The sequence below is a fragment of the Pinus tabuliformis genome, chromosome 5_1 (genome assembly GCF_031772625.1).
Source record: "Pinus tabuliformis cultivar Carrire ecotype Pingquan chromosome 5_1, CPIR1, whole genome shotgun sequence".
Lineage (NCBI taxonomy): Eukaryota > Viridiplantae > Streptophyta > Pinopsida > Pinales > Pinaceae > Pinus > Pinus tabuliformis.
The window spans coordinates 916943302-916965467 of NC_142305.1; the positions used below are offsets into that span (position 1 = coordinate 916943302).

The following is a 22166-nucleotide window of genomic DNA, read 5'->3' on the forward strand; positions in this document are numbered from 1 at the left end:
CACTTAGACTTGGGAACTATAGGGGAAATTCGACTTTATTTTGCAGCTAGTTGAATGTGGGGGGCACCCACATGAGAAATTCGAACTTGGCCATCCGATGAGCTTGGAGGGAATCGAATGGGTGGATGGAGGGGCCCACATGAGGCTAAGGGGACCCAAAGTGATAAAAGGAGGATCAACTCTCATTTTCGACCATCTTGAACATTTGCAAACAAACACTCTTTTGTATGCTCTACTGCTTAGTGAGTCTACCAGCTGTTTAGCCACGAATCCCTCACACAGGAGATTCAACATGTTCTTCGGGGGACCATCTGTGCCCGCCCTAGGGAGGCTGTTCCACAAGAGTTTCAAGGAGTTTAGTACAATCACACACTTTAGCCATCAGCGCAAAAAGGGAACTGCATACTTCCTGGACAGCCAGAAACACACAAGAGAGGTTGGAAGCCAGCCAAGAGATTCATTGCTTGTTGGGAGTTCCGGGAGCTGAGGAGGCTGCTTGTTGAGGACATTTTCGCTGGAGTTTGCAGCCAGCTAGACCAGTGCATCAGTTATTCGAATTTCTGGGCAAAAGGATTGCGCAAAGGCCTGTAGCAACAATTCGTGGGGACTTGGGAGAGCAATCAATCTTGGCCAAGAGCCATCCGGGGAGCAAGGAGTTGGATAGCACAGGTACAACCAACATTTCAGAGGTGTTTACAGAGGGATTTGCAGGCTATTTCCTGCAAGTCGAATTTGGCAGTCGAAACTGGGGAGAGGCTCCAAGGAGGCCGAAAATCCAAAGTCAAAACCAGCGAAATTCCCTTCTGGGTTTTCCTGGGTTTTGTCCAAGGAGTCTGAGGTTGAAAGGATATAATTTTCTGGACAGTTTTTGGGTACCTTCCAGCAGTTTGAAGTTCAGCAAGGCAGCAATTCATTGGGGCAGCGCAATGTAGAGTGGTGCAGCAACTAGGCAGCCTTCAACTCAGCTATTTTCCCACCTGGGGTTGGTCTTGCTTGTTCATTGGGACAGGCCCAGGTGCACCATTCCATTTTATATTATATCTAGCCCTCTGATTTTTAATAATATGGCTCAGCAGTTCCTGATTGGCAGCATTTTCATGGATGTCTAATGTGTGTTTTTATTTTTATATGTTGTTGCACTACTTATTTGCTTAATATCACTCACATTCCTACTTAGGAACTTTACAGTGGTATCAGAGCCTAGTTCTTGGCTCAGTTGTGGGGATTGTTTCCGATGAGAGAAGGGGACCAAAAGAACATCACCTACCGTAGGCAGAGGTACAGGAGCAGAGAAAGGGAGTTAGAAATTACTCCAGACATGAAGGGCAGAGGGAAAGCAGTGGCTGAAGAGGAGGAAATGATAGAGCCCAAAAGCAGGGAGGAGATCAAGTCACAGAACAGAGAGAGGACTACGCCTAGAGGGTTTCTATGTGGAGAAACTTTCGGGGCCTCTCAGCGTTTCGATCACCCCTCACCAGCAACGTAGCGCCCTTCAGTCAGTGCACCGACTCGAGCTACACTACCTTCTTTCGTGTCAATTGCACAAATCGAGCCTGCAAGGGAGGAAGATCCTCCTCAGATGGGGGATTACTTCAGAGAGTGACAGACCATGGATGAAGACTTCAAAGAAGCCCTCTCCTTCAAAGATTACTGCAAGCTCAAGCAGAGTGAGAGGAACAAGGGGTACGGAGGACAAGGGACCCAAAACTATAAGCTGCAGAGAACCATAGGGAGGATGTCTTTCCCTAACTTTGATGGCACTGCCAAGTGCACGGCTAGGGCTTGGGTTGAAAAGATGGACACATACTTTCAACTCAACTGCATGACGGAGCAAGAAGCCATTAAGATGGCCACACTGCACCTAGAGGAGGCAGCCCATGATTGGTGGTTTCACGTCTGACCACTTTGGGGCATGCCCAGATAGTTTCCTACAAGGACTTCGCCTAGACGGTGGTGGCGCAATTTGATCAGAGAGATTCGGAGGCTTCTTTCCGAAAGCTAACACAATTGCGCCAAACAGGCAACCCAGAGCAGTACTTCTCAGATTTTCTGCGTGTGTCGGTGATGGTCTATCCAAGGCAAGGAGGGTGTACACCTTCACTGAGGGCTTGCTTGAGCCCCTGCGTGGACTGGTGAAGTCACGCAGACCCTCCACGCTGCAGGAAGAGGTCTTGTGTGCCAAAGATCTACAGGGGGTCATCCCCAAGACTAGAGCACCATTTCCTGCACGGACCCCTTTCCCACAGAAGGGGCATTAGACTAGACCCCACCACCGAGGACCACACAAGGGAGGGGGCAGTTAGATGAGGAGACACGGAAGGACCTCCAGAGGAGGAAGTTGTGCTTCACATGCAGAGAGCCCTGGCACCTGCCCATAGGTGCACTGCAAGTAGAACACATTACATTGAGGTTTTTTCTGATAGTGACTAGGAGGATGAGATGGAACAGGATTGTGGTGGGACAGACAGAGAGGGTCCGGTACACAGAGAGCCACCACCACCACCTCCACAGGGAGGGGCATCCCTTGCCCCAGCAGGAGGAGTCCTTGCTTCTTTATGCAGGATTCCTAAGTTTTTGACACTCAAGATCAAAGGCATTGTACAAGGACAGAGGGTGTCAATGCTGGTGGACAGTGGGGCTACCCACAATTTCATAGATGCACAGCTGGTCCAGAGGAGGGGCCTCACCATAGTAGAGTTTGAGGGTTTCTCAGTCCTAGTGCCAGGTGACCATACTATCCAGTGCACTAGATATGTGCTCTCCATGACAGTAGTTATGGGGAACTACTCGATGATGGACCACTTCTTTGTGGTCGATGTGTCAGACACCAACGTGGTGATGGGTGTCGAATGGTTGTATTCCCTTGGGCAAGTCACGACGGATTGGAGGAAACCAGAGATGGAGTTCATTGGGCCAGATGACAAACTGGTGGTCTTGAGAGGCATGTAGTCTTATCCGCCTTAGACAGTTTCGGCCCACAGGATGAAGGCAGATCTACGGCATGGGGACATTGCATGGGTAGTCGAGTTGAGGATCTTAGAGGCTGGGGGGCAAGCGCAGCCACCACCAGCAGACATACAGGCTTTACTAGATAGGAATGCGGTAGTGTTCGGGGACATTCCACCATGGCAACCGCAAGATAGAGGATTTGAGCACACCATTGAGCTGGAACCGGGTATACAAGGAGTGATCACTACTCCTTGCAAGCACCACAAAGCCTATAAGGAAGAGATAGAGAAGGTCATCCAGGAGTTGCTTGCATTGGGCCATATCAAGCCAAGCTCCAGTCCTTTCGCTTCTTCAGTAGTGCTGGTGAAGAACAAGGATGGAACCCTCCGGATGTGTATAGACTATCGGGCCCTCAACCGGAAGAATCTTAAGAACTGGTACCCTATTCCCCACATCAATGAGCTGATGGATGAGCTTAGAGGAGCCAAGTACTTCTCTAAGATTGATCTGCGTTCAGGGTACCACCAAATCAGAGTGAGGGATCAAGACATCCCAAAGACCGCTTTTTGGTGCCACTATGGGCACTTTGAGTTTCTGGCCATGCCATTTGCGCTGACCAACACTCCAACCACATTCCAGTCTTGCATGAACCATATTTTCTGGGGACAGCTGAGGAGGTTCGTGCTAGAATTCTTCGATGACATCCTAATCTATAACCGAACGTGTGAGAAGCACCTCCAACACTTGGAGAAGGTATTGTGCCTTCTAGAGGAGCAGCAGTTTTATGCTAAGCTCTCCAAGTGCGAGTTTGGATTGATAGAGATGCTCTACCTAGGGCATATCATTGGAGCAGATGGGGTGAAAGTTCACGAGGAGAAGATTCGGGCCATCCGAGATTGGCCAGTACCCCGAGATGTGACTACGTTGAGAGGCTTCTTGGGTATTTGCACCTATTACAGGAAGTTTGTCAAAGGGTTCTCGCAGCTGGCAGCACCTTTGACCGACTTGACCAAGAAGGGGGCCTTCGCATGGACTGATGGAGCACAGGCTGCCTTTGATCACCTCAAGGAGGTGATGAGCAGTTGCCCTGTTTTGGCACTTCCAGACTTTTCCCAGCCATTCACGGTGGAGTGTGATGCATCCGGGGTAGGAGTTGGAGCAGTATTGTCACAAGAGGGGCATCCCATACCTTTCGAGAGTCAGAAGCTCCTACCGCATGAGCTGTCATATTCCATATATGACAAGGAGATGCTAGCCATTATGCATGCATTGGCCAAGTTCCACCAGTACTTTGTGGGCAACCAGTTCCGAGTGAAGACTAATCACAATAGTCTTCGACATTTCATCGGGCAGCAGGGCCTCAATGACAGGCAACAGAGGTGGGTCAGCAAGGTGCAGAGCTATGATTTTGACATCGAGTATGTGCGAGGGAAGCACAATGTGGTGGCCGATGCTCTATCTCGGAGACTAGCTAGGTTATCTCTCATGAGCATCTGCCAGGATTGGAGGGCTCAGTTGTTGGTGGAGTACTCCAAGGACAGGAGGGCATGCGAGGTATTGGAGGGGACACATGCAGATGAGCGTTACCGTGTGATGGATGAGGTCATCTATTACAAGGGGCGCATTTACTTAGTGCCCAACTCGCAGTTGAGGGAGAGGATACTCCAGGCAACTCATGATTCACCATTGTCCGGACACCAGGGGTTCCAAAAGACTTATATGGTTGTTCGGGAGAGGTTCACGTGGAAGGGCCTCAAGGAGGACATGTTGCAGCACGTACGGGAGTGTGAGGCCTGTCAGCGGAACAAGGGGGAGCTGACTCACCCTACAGGACTACTACAGCCACTTCCCATTTTGGAGGGGAAATGGGAAAGTATTTCGATGGATTTCATCACTGGGCTCCCCACAGTACAGGGGAAGGATTGCATATACGTAGTGGTCGACAGGTTGACCAAATTTTCCCACTTCTTCGCCATCCCCACTAGGTACACGGCTGCACAGGTTGCCGAGTTGTTCTTCCCAGAGGTTTTCAGGCTGCATGGGCTCCCTAAGAACATAGTGAACGATAGAGACAGCAAGTTCATGGTTGGCTTTTTGACAGGAGCTCTTCAGGTTGGTTGGGACCAACGTTACTTGGGAGCATAGTTTTAAAACCTGGCCTAGCTAACCGGTTACCGGTCTAACCGGCCAGTTAGCAGGCCCACCGGTTGGAACCGAAGCAAAAACCCAATTTAGGAGGTTGTATGGCGAGAAATGGGTCCTAACTGGTCTTAACCGGCCAGTTTAGAACGGAACCGGACGGTTTGTGGTCAAACTAGCCGATTACCTGCCATGCTCGCAGAGGACCCACACAACAGCTTATCCAAGGTGTTTTAGTGTTTTTGGAGGGAAAGTAAGGGTCCTTTCCCTCCAAAAACACCCTCTCCAAGCCTTTAAGAGGCCCTTCTCCCTCCCATTTGTCTCACACATCTCATTTGGAGTGTTTGTGAGTTTTCTTGGGAGCTTGGAGAGTGTTGAGTTTTTGCTGGAGTAGTGGAACAGCAGAGTTTAAGCTAAGTAGTGGTCATCATGCCTCCAGAAGCCAGAGATACTGCATGGGCTCATTGTGATATGATTGATGGCAAAATGATCTGCAAATATTGCCAGAAATCCATTGAAGGAGGGGGTATTAACAAGTTCAAGCAACACTTAGCTGGGATAGGAGGCCATGTAAAGCCATGTGGAGCACCAAATGAAATAATAGGGCATATTAGGGCAAGATACCTTCAGAAGTTTGAGACTCAAGTCACTGAACCAATAGAGAAGTTTGTGACTGCAAAGTTTGGGAGTCGAGACTCAACCAACTGAGTTTGATCATGATGACTCATGAGAAGTTTCAAGTGATAATGTTGATCACTATTATCATATATGTAGACTTGAGTCTTGTAGTAGGCCACTGGCCCCATAGTTTGTAGGCTTTATTTTTGCACTCTAGAGGCCAAATAGAGCCTCATTGCTTATGTATTTTGTCGATGATATGTATTGCACTCAGTGCCATTTTGATATATTCACCTTTACATGGTATATAAATGAGCAATCTTTGCATATTTTGTCTCTATTGGCTTGGAATCATGGTTTTAAATCTTAAAAATAGTTTTTTTCATTAAAAATTAATTATTTAATGCATTTTTCTAAAACCGGTTCGTTTAGACCTAACCAGTCCTAGTTCGACCGGTTCCGGTCGGTAACCCGATTCATTAGATGGACCGATCCAGTCACCGGTTCCGGTTTTTAAAACATTGCTTGGGAGCGAGAGAGAAAACAGGGAGTGGGAGCAAAAACGGGAGCAGGAGCGACACTTTCAGAAGCTCCCGGTTTGGGAGCAAGTCCCGGAGCGTTTTATATATATATATATATATTGATGCATATATGTCAACAAAAATATGTAGAATGATGAATTAGATATAAAAAACATAGATTGAACCATATAACAACAATCATCTAGAAGTTATAATCTTCATCAACCACGTCCACAAGTTAGTAACATAGTAACATACAATATATTGAGTCTCATGATTCATCAATCTTAAAGTTTCAAGCTTTCAAAATTCAATATATAAAATTTATCATCATTGATCACAAAGTTGTACTTGTAAAAGTGTAACCATTACAACAAATATTATCTAACATGAAATGAAATGTTATAAAATGAAATGAAATGAAACAGCGTTCAACTTACATGAAGCATCATATCCATAATTCATTACTAATGAGTTATAATTGCCAACTTCAAACTTCAAACTTAAATTGTCATTTATTGTTTACAAAAAATATCAAAATAAATATGAAAGAGTCAATAGTTATAAAAACTACTTGAAACTAGAAAAGGCAAGTAAATCTATTATCTATTGCTAATGCATGGGCCTCTTGCCACCACGAGAAATGTCTAATTTTTTAGTCTTGTTGGAAAATCGGGATCTTTGTCATTAATATCACCCTCTAAGCATTAATATTTAGAGGTATCTTTGTCACTACCTCTGGATCTGTATAGGGATCTTTGTCATTAATATCACCCTTCAAGCATTAACATAAGATAGAAAAAGCATAGCATGTCAAGTCAAGATTTTGTTTGAGTGATGCGTACATTTTTAGGAGGGTCATGATAGAGGAGTTCAACAACCAATGTCACTAACATCAAGGTACATAGAGGGATTGGTGCTCTTGATTAAATACAAGTTCCATACCCTAATAGATGACAAAATCTAATGGAAACATTGCAATCCCCCCAATCCTGAAATCCTGAAAAACTAATAAGTCTGTTGGATTTTGAATGAAATCTAAAATTCTACTTTCTCCATATGAAATCCAATGAAGTCGGAACCACTCTCAAACATCTTGAGTCATTTCATGGTAATGTTAAAAATTTAAGTAAAAGGATGAAAATGAAGATTAAGGAGAATGTCACTTTTACTTTAAGAATTTACCATTACCATGAATCGCATATCAATACTAGGGCCATAGGCTTGATCATTAGGTTGCCCCACTCAAAACTTATTTGTTTGCTTGAAAACAAATTGCATTTGGAATATCACTACATTTTTTTTTGCAAAAAAGACTTAAATACTCCTGAAAACGCTCCCGAAAAGGCAAGGAGCATTAATTTTTTAGGGAGCACACTTTGGAGCTACTCCCACTCGGAGCGCGAATTGGGAGCAGGAGCGAGAGGGGGGGCGCGCTCCCCCGCAACCCTAGTTGGGATGGAGCTCACTCCTAGCACCAGCTATCACCTTCAAACAGACGTCCAGACGGAGAGAGTCAACCAATGGTTTGAGGGGTACCTTAGGAACTATGTGACAGGTCAGCAAAGGATGTGGATTTGATGGTTGCACCTGGGCAAGTACTGCTACAACACCATGCACCACATGTTTATCGGTATGACTCTTTTCCGTGCCCTTTATTGATAGGATGCACTGACTTTTACTGATATTGTTTTTGGAGACAGCCAGGCCCCAAAGGCCAAAGACTGGGTCCAAGGGAGCCAAGATATCCTCAAGGCTCTCAAGGATAATTTAGTGACAATCCAAAATCAGCAAAAACTTTATGCAAAACGGCACAGGACAGAGAGGCACTTTGAGGAGGGGGCCTTAGTATACCTCTGGCTGTAGCCTTACAGGCAATCTACACTGAAACAAAAGGGGGTCGAGAAGCTACAACCATGCTTCTATGGGTCCTACCGGGTGACTAGGCGAGTTGGGGAGGTGGCGTTTGAGCAGGAGCTGCCTCCAGGGAGTAGAATCCATAACGTGTTTCATGTCTCATGCCTGAAGAAGGTGTTGGGACAACAAGTGACGACAACAGTTGATCTACCCCCACTGAATGATGAGGGCCACTTGGTGTTAGAACCAAAGGCCATTTTGGAGAGTAGGGAGAGGAGACTGAGGAGCAGGACCATCAGGGAGTTTTTGGTACACTGGAAGAACTTGCCGTATGAGGATACCACTTGGGAAGGTGAGCACATACTGGAGCACCTAGCTTTGAGGTTGTTTGAGGGCAAGCAACATTTGGGAGGGGAGGATTGTCATGTCCCTTCTCAAATACATTAGTCACAGGGTGCAGCTATACATTTTTGGCACAATTTTAGCTTAGGAGGAGGACCCCACACTTAGACTTAGGAACCATAGGGGAAATTCGACTTTATTTTGTAGCTAGTGGAATGTGGGGGCCACCCACATGAGAACTTCGAACTTGGCCATTCGATGAGCTTGGAGGGAATCGAATGGGTGGATGGAGGGGCCCACATGAGGCTAAGGGGACCCAAGGTGATAAAAGGAGAATCAACTCTCATTTTCGACCATCTTGAACATTTGCAAACAAACACTCTTTTTTACGCTCTGTTATTTAGCGAGTCTACCGGCTATTTAGCCACGAATCTCTCACGTGGTAGATTCAACCTCCTCTTCGGGGGACCATCCGTGCCCGCCCTAGGGAGGCTGTTCCACAGGAGTTTCAGGGAGTTCAGTACAGTCACACACTTCAACCATTAGCGCAGAGAGGGAACTGCATACTTCCTGGGCAGCCAGAAACACGCAGGAGAGGTTGGAAGCTAGCCAAGAAATTCATTGCTTGTTGAGAGTTCCGCGAGCTGAGGATGCTACTTGTTGAGGACATTTTTGCTGGAGTTTGCAGCCAGCTAGACTAGTGCATCAGTTATTCAAATTTCTGGGCAGAGAGATTGCGCAAAGACCTGTAGCAGCAATTCGTGGGGACTTGGGAGAGCGGTCAACCTTGGCCAAGAGCCATCCGGGGAGCAAGGAGTTGGATAGCACAAATACAAACCAACATTTCAGAGGTGTTTACAGAGGGATTTGTGGGTTATTTCCTGCAAGTCAAATTTGGTAGTCGAAAATGGGGAGAGGTTCCAAGGTGGCTGAAAATCCAAAGTCAAAACCAGTGAAATTCCCTTCTGGGTTTTTCTGGGTTTTGTTCAAGGAGTCTGGGGTTGAAAGGATATAATTTTCAGGGCAGTTTTTGGGCACCTTCCAACAGTTCGAAGTTCAGCAGGGCAGTAGTTTACTAGGGCAGTGCAGTGCAGAGTGGTGCAGCAGCTGGGCAGCCTTCAGCTCAGCGATTTTCCCACCTAGGGTTGGTCTCGCTCATTCATTGGGACAAGCCTAGGTGCACCATTCCATTTTATATTGTATCTAGCCCTCTGATTTTTACTAATATGGCTCAATGGTTCCTGATTGGCAACGTTTTCATGGATGTCTAAAGTTTTTTTTTTTTTTGGTATGTGGTTGCGCTATTTATTAGCTTAATATCACTCACAACTACTTACGAACTTTAAAATCTCACAAGCCTATTCCCTCAATATATTTGTAAATATATTTGACATAAGAAGAAATAAGGAATGCTCCATAGAAAAGGGATTTACTTTATTAGCTTTTCTGTTGCTCTGAAAGTGTTTATGCCATGCTAGGTGTGCCTTCATGTGATGTAAGGTGCATGGTGAAACCCTAGCCCCTTATTTGTATATTAGACCTTTTGGTCGATGTCATTTGGAAAGATTCACATACGTAATTGCTTGACCTTAGACTTGGTGCTATATGTGGCATACTCCTTGATAAGGCAGTGATCTTTTGTGGCATCAATATCTTCTACATACCACACATGTTGAGGAGGATGGTTACTAGAACGGATGTTGGATCTACCTTGGAGGAGGAGCATTGGGCATTAAGAGGTAGGTGGTTTAGCCCTAGGACCACTTGGCATGCCTTAGGAGGATGAGCACTTTCTCAAGGAAGCTTGGATTAAGGGTGCATTGCTACAAGTTGTATGTGGACCTGAGACACATGTTGAGGAGGGTCATTGGAGCATTGGAAGCTTGTCTTGGAGAACAAGGAACCTTGTGATGAGGAGCTATTCACACTTGGAACCCATTCTTCGAAAGCACACCACTTACGAAGCCTTGTCTTGACTTGCCTACACCTTGGACAGAGAGCACTTCACTTGGAGACCTAATCTTCATGATTAGATCAAGTTGCCTATGGGCCTAGTCCACTTAAATATTGTTGGCCTTCCTCACCTATTCTATATAATGGGAGGAGGCAATGGTTAGTTGTAGTAATCATCTAGGGAGGAGAGAGTGTTTAGTTGTAGTAATCATCTAGAAGCATGTGAGAGTTCATTTGTGTAATATTCCTAATGGAAAATTTGCAGTGATAACAGAGACGTGCAATAATTTCAAAACAAAAATATGTTCAGCAAATACACATATAACAGAAAATTCTCCTCAAACACCAAACTGGCCAATTTTCATCAAGTATAATGGTTGGAGTACAATAGAAGATGGAAGAGGTGCACCTGGGCTTGCACAAGGCAAGCTCAAAGCCTCAAGTGATCAATACAAAAATGTCCAACTACTGTAGAAGAGCTACTCTCCAAAAAACTGTGTTGGCCCTATGTTTCTTTACTACTGGCTGATTTCAGGCCCTGATTTACCCCTCCAAAACTACCCAGAAAAATCTGTAAAATTAGGAGTGTATTCCTTGCCAAAAACCCAGAAAAACCCAGAAGGGTTTTCCCTAACTCCAAGCCAAAAATGAGCCCACCAAGTGATGTAGATTCTCCAACTAACTAACAATTTGCCATGCTATAAGAATGAGAATTTCAGGCCTGAATATTGCCTGAAATTTTCTATGAAATTAGTTACAGACTCCTCTCAGTAAACCCACAAAAACCCAGAAAGGGTTTGGGTTGAATCCAATGTGTCCCACTGACCCCAAGAAATATGTATATTTCTAACTAACTGGAAAAATGCCCTATAGAAAGAATTCAACTGTAGAAGACCAATCAATTACTGGAAAAATTTCCTCCAACCCTTGCAAATCACTCCTCCAAGCCTCTTTATTTCTCCTTAGCCCGAACTCCCCAAATCTCCCCGTCAAAATGTTTGTGCAGTAGCTGTCCAGAAACCCTTGAAATTGACAAATTTAGCCCTCCAAAAAGCAGCACTCTCGGCCCTGCAAATCACCAAGTAAAAACTCGCCCTCCCTATGGATAAATCTCTGCAAATTCTCCAACCAAAACTACATTGTTTGCTAGCTTCTCTCAGCCCATTCGAATTTCCTTTTGCGCCCTGATAGAAGCACGCTCCAACTAGAAATGGTCTTCAATGTAGCTCCTAGAAAAGCCCTGAGATGGACTCATTTTTACTCCCCTAGGGTGACACTCGAAGTTCACCGAAGGTAGAGGTGGAATTCCCCTTTGGAAATTCCTTGTGCTAAACAGCATGGTTGTCTTGGCTAAGCAACTCAAGAGAACTAATGTTGAAATTGTAAAATGACCAAAGATGTCCCAAAAGAGAGCCTCCTTGCTCTATTTATAATTGTTGGCCTCTCTCTCCCTTGGTGGCCCCCACTTTCCACTAGTTCATCCCCTTTCTATTTCTCTCCCTTGCTCCACAAGTGCGTATTCCATTTTTGTCTCTCTTGTGGCCCCCACCTGCCAATGAGTTGCGATCTTGCCTTTTCACCCAAGCTCCTCAAGCCGAAATCATATCCAAAACTCGAACTACAAAATTGTGTTATGCCTAGCACCTCCCCAATAAACTTCGTTAATCTCCGCAAATGAAAAATTGTTTGCCCTCAAATGGGATATTCCAGTCCTCCCCGCCAAAAATTGTTTGCCCTCAAGCAATGTCTAAACAAGCACCCTCTCTAGTTGTTGATCCCCACTGTTACTGCAAACTATACCAGGGTCCTGTTAGCCTTGTTGGCAAATGGCCCAAAAATGGATCCAAATATGCTCTTGAAGTGTTCAAATATTGCTTAAGATCATCCAAAGATCGAAATAAGCGCAAGAGGAGAGCCCTTGGAAGGGCAGAAATACACTATCAGGAGGCTAAAACACTGAAAAATCAGTGAAAAACCATGTATTGTAAGCTTAACAGTCCAAACGCACAGCAGCCATTAGATCTGGCCGATCAACGGCCCAGATCTAAGCGGCAAATCGCAATCGGCGGGCAGTGGCAATTGGCGCAAGACACCGCTGACCAACGATCTCCGATGATCAGATCGACGGGTCGCATCGGCAGAATAAGTAAGGACCCTGGGCATGAGCGATAAGCAATTGCGATCAGATCGCATCACTATATCACAGTGGAGCAGCACCAAGGGGCGGAGCCTTTACACCTTCGTATATGCGATGCGATGATGCGGACCCAACGGTATTCTAAATAGTATTTGATAATATTTGAGGTCCGCAGAAAGTCCAGTTTCAATGCATTTTTGTGTATTTTCGTTATATAACGAAATACAAAGGGAAGCTTGGCATATAATAGTTGAAGTCCGCCAAAGGCCAATTTTCATGTATTTCCCACGTTTTTCAAGTATTTCAAAATACAAAGGGAACAAAGGGACCAGGCCATCTGCGATAGACGACAATGACCCAAAGGGTGGACCCAATAGAGGAATAAACCATTTTTGAGGACTTTTGAAGTCTAAAAAGGACAGAGATGGGCGGGATTTCTCATTGTTGCAGCATTTTCTGTTTAAAATAGAAGCAGTCATTATTTTTGGCAGAAGTCCACAATATGGCGGTGTTGCTCTGTGTTAACATAAAGCAGTCACTGTCCGCATTTTAAAGGGATTTCATAGGCCCGAAGAGCCATTCCACCACAGAGCAGAGGCCAGAAAGCGATCAGGGAGCATAGACAGCGCAACATAGCCGAATCAACCAAAGTGATCATGGAACCACAGCACGACACAGCCAGAGCAAACAGAATGATTGCGGGGCATCTCTGGCACGAGAGAGCTCCCAGACAGCACAACAAACTACCCAAAATATCTGAATGTGGTTATTCTTCTGTCAGAAGAAGAAACCCCCCGAGCCCATGCGTGCCTAGTCATGGCATCAAGTTGTTGAAAAGACAAGAAGGATAGATTAAGACACTCCGAGCCTCTGAGAGTTCAGAAGCATTGCAAAGAGCTATAAATAGCTGAAAGTAAGATGTAATACGGGTTCAACTTCTGGAGACTATTGAGACTTTGCTACTCAAGCTTCTCATCTTCATTCTAGCAAATATAAGCTCTTTTTGTTGTTATATGTTCAATGTCCATTTTCTCTTCTGTTCTAAGCTTGCACTTGAATAGGTTGTTCATGTTTCTTTTGTGTCTAAGGTCAGATAACTATCATCTTATCTCTGCTTTGATAAATTAGATTTGCAAGCTTCTTTTACTGCCTGTAGCTAGCCATTCATATGTGTTTTATCTATGCATCTGTCGGTATGGTCAGTGTTCTTCATTTACCACCTGTAGCTAGCCATTCATATGTGTTTAGATATATGCATCTTGCCGGTATGGTCAGTATTCTCCATCTATCCATTGAATCTACAAACTATTGAACATTAGTGGTCTAAAGCCTTAAAAAGCTGAGGGTGTTCATGCATGTCTTGAGTAAAAACAGAGTTGAAATGGTTATCTGGCTTGATCCAAACCATCATTCATTCCAATAGTTCAGAGAACAATATTGAAGATTATATGTTACCAGGCATCTCCGAGTTGCAACCTAGAAGAGTTTCCTGGAGTGATAACATTAATTGGCGCTGTTGCCGGGGAAAGGAAACTAAAGCTCAGCTTCTCTGGGAGACGACACAGATCCAGCTTTGATGATAGACAAAGTCTAGGCACTTTTTTGGTTGTAACCATCTATCTGGCGACTCTACTAAAAGACGAACCTTTTGGCGACTCCACTTCATAGTTTTGGCTCAGTTTGTGAGGCATACTCGAAGAAATCCTCAGAAGTCACAAGCTGATCCAGTACCTGACCCTGAAAAAATCATCAAAGAAAGAAAGGCATTGCAGAAAGGAGCATCAGGTTCAAGTAAACCTAAACAATATTCTATATCCCTTCAAGAAAGGTATGTAATAGAACAAATACATGTTGAGAGTATAGCATCTAATACTAGCAGTGAAGAAAAACTCTCAGAGATATATAAAGCTCCTTATTCTTTAGGTTTTCCTTTTGTTGTAACCCCAAAGGAAACCTCACCTCCTATCCATCATTCTCCTCTAGTCCTGTCAGTCACCCCTCAACGCTTTATCATTCAGACTGCCAATACTCTTTTAGCCAACATGTCCACAAGCACCTACCAAAATGGATAGAATCATAGCTGCTAGGTATGGACCTCTAGTACTGCCCACTCCTTTGAATGCTATGCCTACTGGAGAATATCATAAATATATGCCTAAGTTCACTAGGACTAAAGGTGTTACAGCTGAAGAACATCTTGAATCATTCTATAGCTATGCTGATAACCTAGACATCAGTGAAGATGATGTCTGGATGATAGTCTTTGTCCAAAGCCTAGAAGGAGAGGCTAGAAAATGGTTCAGAGAACTGACCCCAAGATCTATAGCCGATATTGAGGCTTTAGATGATGCTTTTCTAAAGCATTGGGGGGATAAGAATGATCTCCTCTACTACCACACTGAGTTTGGCAACTTAAAGAGGGAAAATGGTGAGTTGTTGTCTGACTTTAATAAGAGGTTTAACCGCATGTACAGCAAGATACCCGCTGAAGTAAAACCCACCACTACCTCTGCTAGACTCATCTATGCCAGTGCTTTTGATTCTAACTTCTGCCTATTGTTGAGGGAGAGTCGATGTGCTACTTTCACTGACATGCAGGATGTAGCCTTGAAAGTAGAATCAAATATCATGGCTACAGAAAAGCTCAAAGGAAGTGTTGATAGAAGGAGACAGAGTGGCGAATCTTCATCATCTTCAAATCCCAAGATAGATAAAATGACCAAGATGATAGAGTCATTAGCCTCTGAAATCTCCAAATTAAAGGTTGAGCAGCACCTTGGGAAACGAAGAGTTCCTAACACCTCTGCTCCTCCAAATCCAAATCCATATAGAAGAACCAATGAGCAGTCGTAGATTTTGCAAAGAAGCAAAGATGCCCATGAAGACCAAAGGGTGAAGACCCCTTTTCAAAATGCAGTCATGGAGGAAGAGCAGTTTGAGGAAGATAATGAGATCCATTGTATGGAAGACAAAGGCAATGCCCCTTTTTTGACCTTAGCTGCCTATAAAAAGTCATTATTCAACGACCAGATCAGCCAAGAGTGGGACGGTGAAGCTGTTCTACAAGCTGAAGATCAACACAAATATAATCTGAGGTCAAAAATGAATAATTCCAAGGAAAATCATGTTCAAAGCATTGTTGTCCCTGCAGAACAGCAAGCTAATAAACAGAAGCAACCAGCAGTTGATCCTATCATCCTCAAAGCTCCAGCTCATGAGGTAAGAGGCTTTGACAAGTCTCCTTCTCCTTTCAGTTTTCAATCAAAAATTCAAAAGCTAAGAATACCTATGCCTCTGATTGAACTAGTGAAGAATGAGTCCTTCAACAGATCCATCCTCAAGGCCCTTGAGCCTAAAGCCATCCAAGCCTCCACTGACTATGTAAATCTGCAAGATGACCAACCAACTGTTATTCTCAGCCCAATGATTGAAAATTATGAGGACAGCTCCCCATCATTCTATGTATCTCTATCTATTCATGATAAAATCCTTCACAATTTCCTTCTGGACACTGGAGCCGGCCATAATCTAATGCCCAAAGCTATCATGGATAAATTGGGTCTTGACATTAGCAAGCCCTATCATGACTTGTTTTCTTTTGACTCTAGAAAGGTGAAGTGTCTAGGATTAATCAAGGACCTAGCCATCACTTTGCCTCAGCTGCCCATGAAGAGCATGATGATGGATATTGTGGTAGCAGATGTACCCCCCAAGTTTGGCATGTTGCTTTCCAGAGGCTGGATCAAGAGATTAGGTGGAACATTGCAAAATGATCTATCCTATGCTACTATCCCAATTTTTGGAGGTGAAAATAGGAGATTGTACAGAGAGGCTCAGTTGGCTTATATTATCAGTGATGAAAGGAATCCCACTAATCATCCCATCTATGCTGTCGACACTGATTTTGGAGCTTGTTTTCTTTAGATTGAAGAATCTCAGTTGGCCTCCACTCAGCTTAAGAAACCAGTTTTCCAGATCACAGAGGAAGAAGGCCCACAAATTTGGGACATGTTCTTTGAAGGAGCTTGCTCTAAAGAAGCTGCAGGGGCAGGTGTAGTCCTTGTGTCCCCCACACAAGAATGCATTGATTCATATTTTATATTAACTTTTCAGGTGAACAAAACCTTCCAAACAAAACATCCAAGGCTGAAAGCATACAGAGATGAGGTGAAATATAGACCATCTCTGCTTGACAATGTCAAATGCTAGAAAGTTTTTGAAGTAGATGATCAAATTAATAGGCTTTTGCAAGTCTTTGATGATTTTGTTGATATGCACATTGACCAAGAGAAAGAAACCTTTGATAGAAAGGTAAAAAGGGTCAATTTTCAGTTTGGTGACTGTTTTCTCGAAAGGGATGCATTAAAGGAAGGAGGAGATGTTTTTGATGGCCCAGTCAATGTGTTGTTCTCCAAACTTTATTTCAGTTAAGGCTTTCAAGCCTTGGTATTGTAAATATGTTTTTTCAATTTTTATTTCATGCTAAATAGATCCCATGCCCAATGCAACACTAGAAGGAAGATTTGATCTTATTTTTTACAGGAAAGGCATTGTTTTATAGTTCTTGAAATCTCACAGGGAGGCTTTCATCCCTAGAAGGAGCCAGTGTTAGCCTTGTTGGCAAATGGCCCAAAAATGGATCCAAATATGCTCTTGAAGTCTTCAAATATTGCTTAAGATCATCCAAAGATCGAAATAAGTGCAAGAGGAGAGCCCTTGGAAGGGCAGAAATACACTATCGGGAGGCTAAAACACTGAAAAATCAGTGAAAAACCATGTATCGCAGGGTTAACAATCCAAACGCACAACAGCCATTAGATCTGGCTGATCAACGACCCAGATCTAAGCGGTAAATCGCAATCGGCAGATCTGATCAGCGGGCAGTGACAATCGTCGCAAGACACCGTTGATCAGTGATCTCCGATGATCGGATCGGCGGGTCACATTGGTGGAGGTACCGGTGGAATAAGTAAGGGCCCTGGGCATGAGCGATTGCAATCAGATCGCATCGCTATATCGCAGTGAAGCAGCACCAAGGGGCGGAGCCTTTACACCTTCGTATGTGCGATGCGATGATGCGGACCCGACGGTATTCTAAATAGTATTTGATAATATTTGAGGTCTGCAAAAAGTCTAGTTTCAATGCATTTTTGTGTATTTTTGTTATATAACAAAATACAAAGGGAAGCTTGGCAGCGTCGACTACGATGAAGCCCAGACCCTTTCAATATATAATAGTTGAAGTCCGCCAAAGGCCAAATTTCATGTATTTCTTGTGTTTTTCAAGTATTTCAAAATACAAAGGGAACAAAGGGACCAGGCCATCTGCGATAGGCGACAGCGACCCAAAGGGCAGACCCGATAGAGGAATAAACCATTTTTTAGGACTTTTGAAGTCCGAAAAGGACAGAGATGGGCGGGATTTCTCATTGTTGCAGCATTTTCTATTTAAAATAGAAACAGTCATTATTTTTGGCAGAAGTCCACAATATGGCAGCATTGCTCTGTGTTAATAGAAAGCAGTCACTATCCGCATTTTAAAGGGATTTCAAAGGCCCAAAAGGCCATTCCACCACAGAGCAGAGGCCAGAAAGCGACCAGGGAGCATAGACAGCGCAACATAGCCGAATCAACCCGAAGCGATCATGGAGCCACAACACGACACAGCCAGAACAAACAGAATGATTGTGGGGCATCTCTGGCACGAGACAGCTCTCAGACAGCGCAACAAACTACCCAAAATATCTGAATGTGGTTATTCTTCTGTCAGAAGAAGAAACCCCCCGAGCCCATGCGTGCCTAGTCATGGAATCAGGTTGTTGAAAAGATAGGAAGGATAGATTAAGACATTCCGAGCCTCTGAGAGCTCAAGAGCATTGCAAAGAGCTATAAATAGCTGAAAGTAAGATGTAATACGGGTTCAACTTCTGGAAACTATTGAGACTTTGCTACTCAAGCTTCTCATCTTCATTCTAGCAAATATAAGCTCCTTTTGTTGTTATATGTTCAATGTCTCCATTTTCTCTTCTATTCTAAGCTTGCACTTGAACAGATTGTTCATGTTTCTTTTGTGTCTAAGGCCAAATAACTGTCATCTTATCTCTGCTTTGATAAATTAGATTTGCAAGTTTCTTTTATTGCCTGTAGCTAGCCATTCATGTGTTTTATATATGCATCTGCCGGTATGGTCAGTATTCTTCATTTACTGCCTGTAGCTAGCCATTCATATGTGTTTATATATATGCATCTGTCGGTATGGTCAGTATTCTCCATCTATCCATTGAATCTACAAACTATTGAACATTAGTGGTCTAAAGCCTTAGAAAGCTGAGGGTGTTCATGCATGTCTTGAGTAAAAACAGAGTTGAAATGGTTATCTGGCTTGATCCAAACCATCATTCATTCCAATAGTTCAGAGAACGATATTGAAGATTATATGTTTTCAGGCATCTCCGAGCTGCAACCTAGGAGAGTTTCCTGGAGCGATAACAAGTCCCAAATACGCAATTGAATTGTCCCTGACATCTGCATTGTCCTGTCATGAAGGAATCCCTCAATACCAGGATCTGAAGCCATCATGTCCAACATGAAGCTCCCCTTGCTCCACTCACTATCCTGCCATGTATAAGTACCAAAAGCCCTCTGCATACCATAAATGAGTAGGGAATCACGATCATGATAATGTAGCACTCTGTCCAACTCCTCATGAAGCTTCCCTACCGAGTGGTCCATCTCATACACTCCAAGAGTAAACTCCTAAAGATACCACCCAATCCCTGCAGAGATAAAGTCTTGCTCGCATAAGCTTCCCCTTATATCTTCCTGCCGATGCCCCTGCCATGTTGATGAAGTCCCCCACACTATAAACGAAACACTAAATCCTAGTGGAAGATCTGAATGATCTCCCCCTGTAGAAATCGGTCCATCCCCAAGGGTAGTTGTACTGCCAAATCGTATGATGTTTGAATCCCATGCTAGTCTAAAATGGGTGCCACCATGTTGTCATTGTGCAACTCTAACCATGACAATCTGCCCATCATGTGCAAGTTGTATCCTCCTCTCCTGGGACATGATGGAAAAATATCTATAGAGCCCCACCGTAGCTATCCCAGGAATCTCCATGATGTCATGACCTAACCATCCAATTTGATCCGTAGTAGCAATAAGGAAAACAAACCTTGCCATGCGACAAAGGCCTCAACGCTCCCCCACATGTCAAACCAAGTGTGAGTTGGGTTATCCTTTGTCCTGATCCCACTCATCACAAAACAGAGTGTCCCATCAACCAACCAACTCCCAGAATTCCACATCCAGAACGGTTGCAGCATAGTCCTGACAGCTGCTGACACCAACCTGTACCACGTCTCAAGCCCCTGCGCGCAATCAATATATGGACTTCCTACATCACAAACCAATCTAGTGGGTGTGAAATTGCCCTTCGTCGACAATACCACGTAGTGGGATCTGTCATCCTGCCTCTTGAAATCCCTACCAAATACTGCTTGGATTCTAAACATTTGTCTGCAAGTAAGGTCCACCAACCGCTGTAGATGCTCCTAACGCACCTCAGAATGTCTCGCCAAAAGGGGGTCATGCATCTCCCTGAGTGTGGGCTTAAGGGTGGTGCAAGTGTTACCTCTACAGAAGATCGGACTACCCCAAAGAATGCATCCACCAACTCACGCCCTGACCATATGCCACAGTTGGAAAGCCTCTCTTCTGATGCACCGTGTCCCATCCAACTGTCTCAGACCATCCTCCAGGGTCCTATTGCTCATGATGCAAGCATCAAGAGACGATATCCAAGTCCCCTGTGTCAGTGTGCAATGCTTGAGAGTGATAAATGGAAGCTCACAGTCAGCCTTGTCATCAACTCGCTCTCCAAATCTGAGTGTGCCAAACTCAATGGTGTTCCAAATGCCCTCGTCAGGAGATCTCTCTGGCGGCAACACTTCAACAACCTGTCGTGCATCATCATCCTCTGCTGCACTCAAATACGTACCCCTACACTCCTCTGCATAACACTGAACTCCGTGGCACAACTCCATGCACCACTAGATACCAACGCTCAATGCCATGCCACCATGTACCATAGGGCATCCCATATGTGCCCATAAATCCACCACTCTACTAGTACACCCACCACGATGTGATCTACACCTCCTCATCACCTATGTGGCCCAACTCCTCACATGCAACCGGGAATAACGTTGCCATTGCAATGTCCCCATTTTTATTTTTCTCCATAGTACAGCTAGGGTGGATTTCCAAGGCAGGGGATGGCTAGGTCAGTGGAGCAGGTCTATGTCATCAGGGATCCCAATGGAGTTTTGAGGGGTTTTCGTGGGGTCCGATGGCATTCGCTTGGCATATTCATCATCATGAGCAGTTCCGCACATCTTGTTTTTGGTTCCATGACTTTCTGATAATTCTCGTAAAACGGGGTTATTGTTGGCATAACTTAATTAATTATGTTCGAGTTGGCATTTCGGGGAAATTAATTGATGGAACACCTTAGTGTAATAGCTCATTGGAACTAAACGAGAAGATCTATAGGATGGGATGCTGAGAAGTGACTTCCAGTGGCCGAAGAGAGTATGGTGGACAATATACCATTTTCCTTAGTTAAAAATTACTTTAATTAGTCATTTAATTAAGGAAACATAATTAATTGGAGAAAATGAGCCAAAAGTAACTTAGGTGAAATAAAATTAAATTAAAAGGCCACTTAAGATAAAATCAATGTTGGAGCTTCTAGAATAATAATAAAATAAGATGCTTCTAGAGGCTTGAAGATCTATCCATCAGATCTATAAAAGAGGAGGAGGAGGTCATTTCAAGACATCTTGGATTTGTTATTGTTTCTTGTATGAGAGGTTGGGAACCCGGTTCTCTACTCCATTAGTAGCCCTAGGACGGAAACCCCCGGGTAGTTTAGAGAGATTGGGCGAGCACCCATCTCCCCTTGGTGGATTCATTCAGAATTCACAGGAGCTCTTCCTGGTTGTAATTTCATTTTGAGAGGCTAGGTCCATTGCTATAGCAGACACATTTTGAGGTCAGATATAGTTTGTAATAGTTGTTCGAGTTTCTCAGCTATTTCCAGCTATTTCATATTGTTATGTACTCCTATATTTGGTTGATATAATAACGCTGAGTTTTCTTGTTGCTCATCATTGTTATTTGCATGTTCTATGTTGTTAAATTTTACATGGCAATCTTTTTTTTATGAATGGAAACTTTATGTGCTGGCTCTGTTCCAGATTTATTTCATTTGGGACATTACAGTGGTATCAGAGCCCTGGTATTGGCTTAGCCTATGGATTTTTCAATTTTTAGTTGCAACTATTATTGTTAGAGGATTTGCCAGAGATGTCTAAAAACCAGTTCCCTATAGCAAAATGAGAAATTGTTGAAAGGAGTTTGAAAATTTTTCTCATTAAACATGCAACAAATTCTCAGTGAAATTGTTGCCTGAATATAAAGTTTTGGACAAGTTTTATTATATGGTGGCCAGAAATTATGTTTTTTTTCCAAAGACCGATTGGTGGGTGCAGCGAAATATTTTGAAGAGGGTCGTATTGAAATTGTCAAATGTCGTATATTAAAGGGGCCAGCTGTTAGTTTCAAAGGCGGAAATTAATTGAGCA

The 22166-nt window shown here is 43.9% G+C and overlaps 1 protein-coding gene across 2 annotated transcripts in view; it reads right to left on the minus strand.

Annotated features, from left to right (window-relative positions):
• Positions 1–22166, minus strand: part of LOC149167787 (F-box protein 7-like) — a 518393-nt gene that overhangs the window by 296127 nt on the left and 200100 nt on the right. The window lies entirely within an intron of this gene.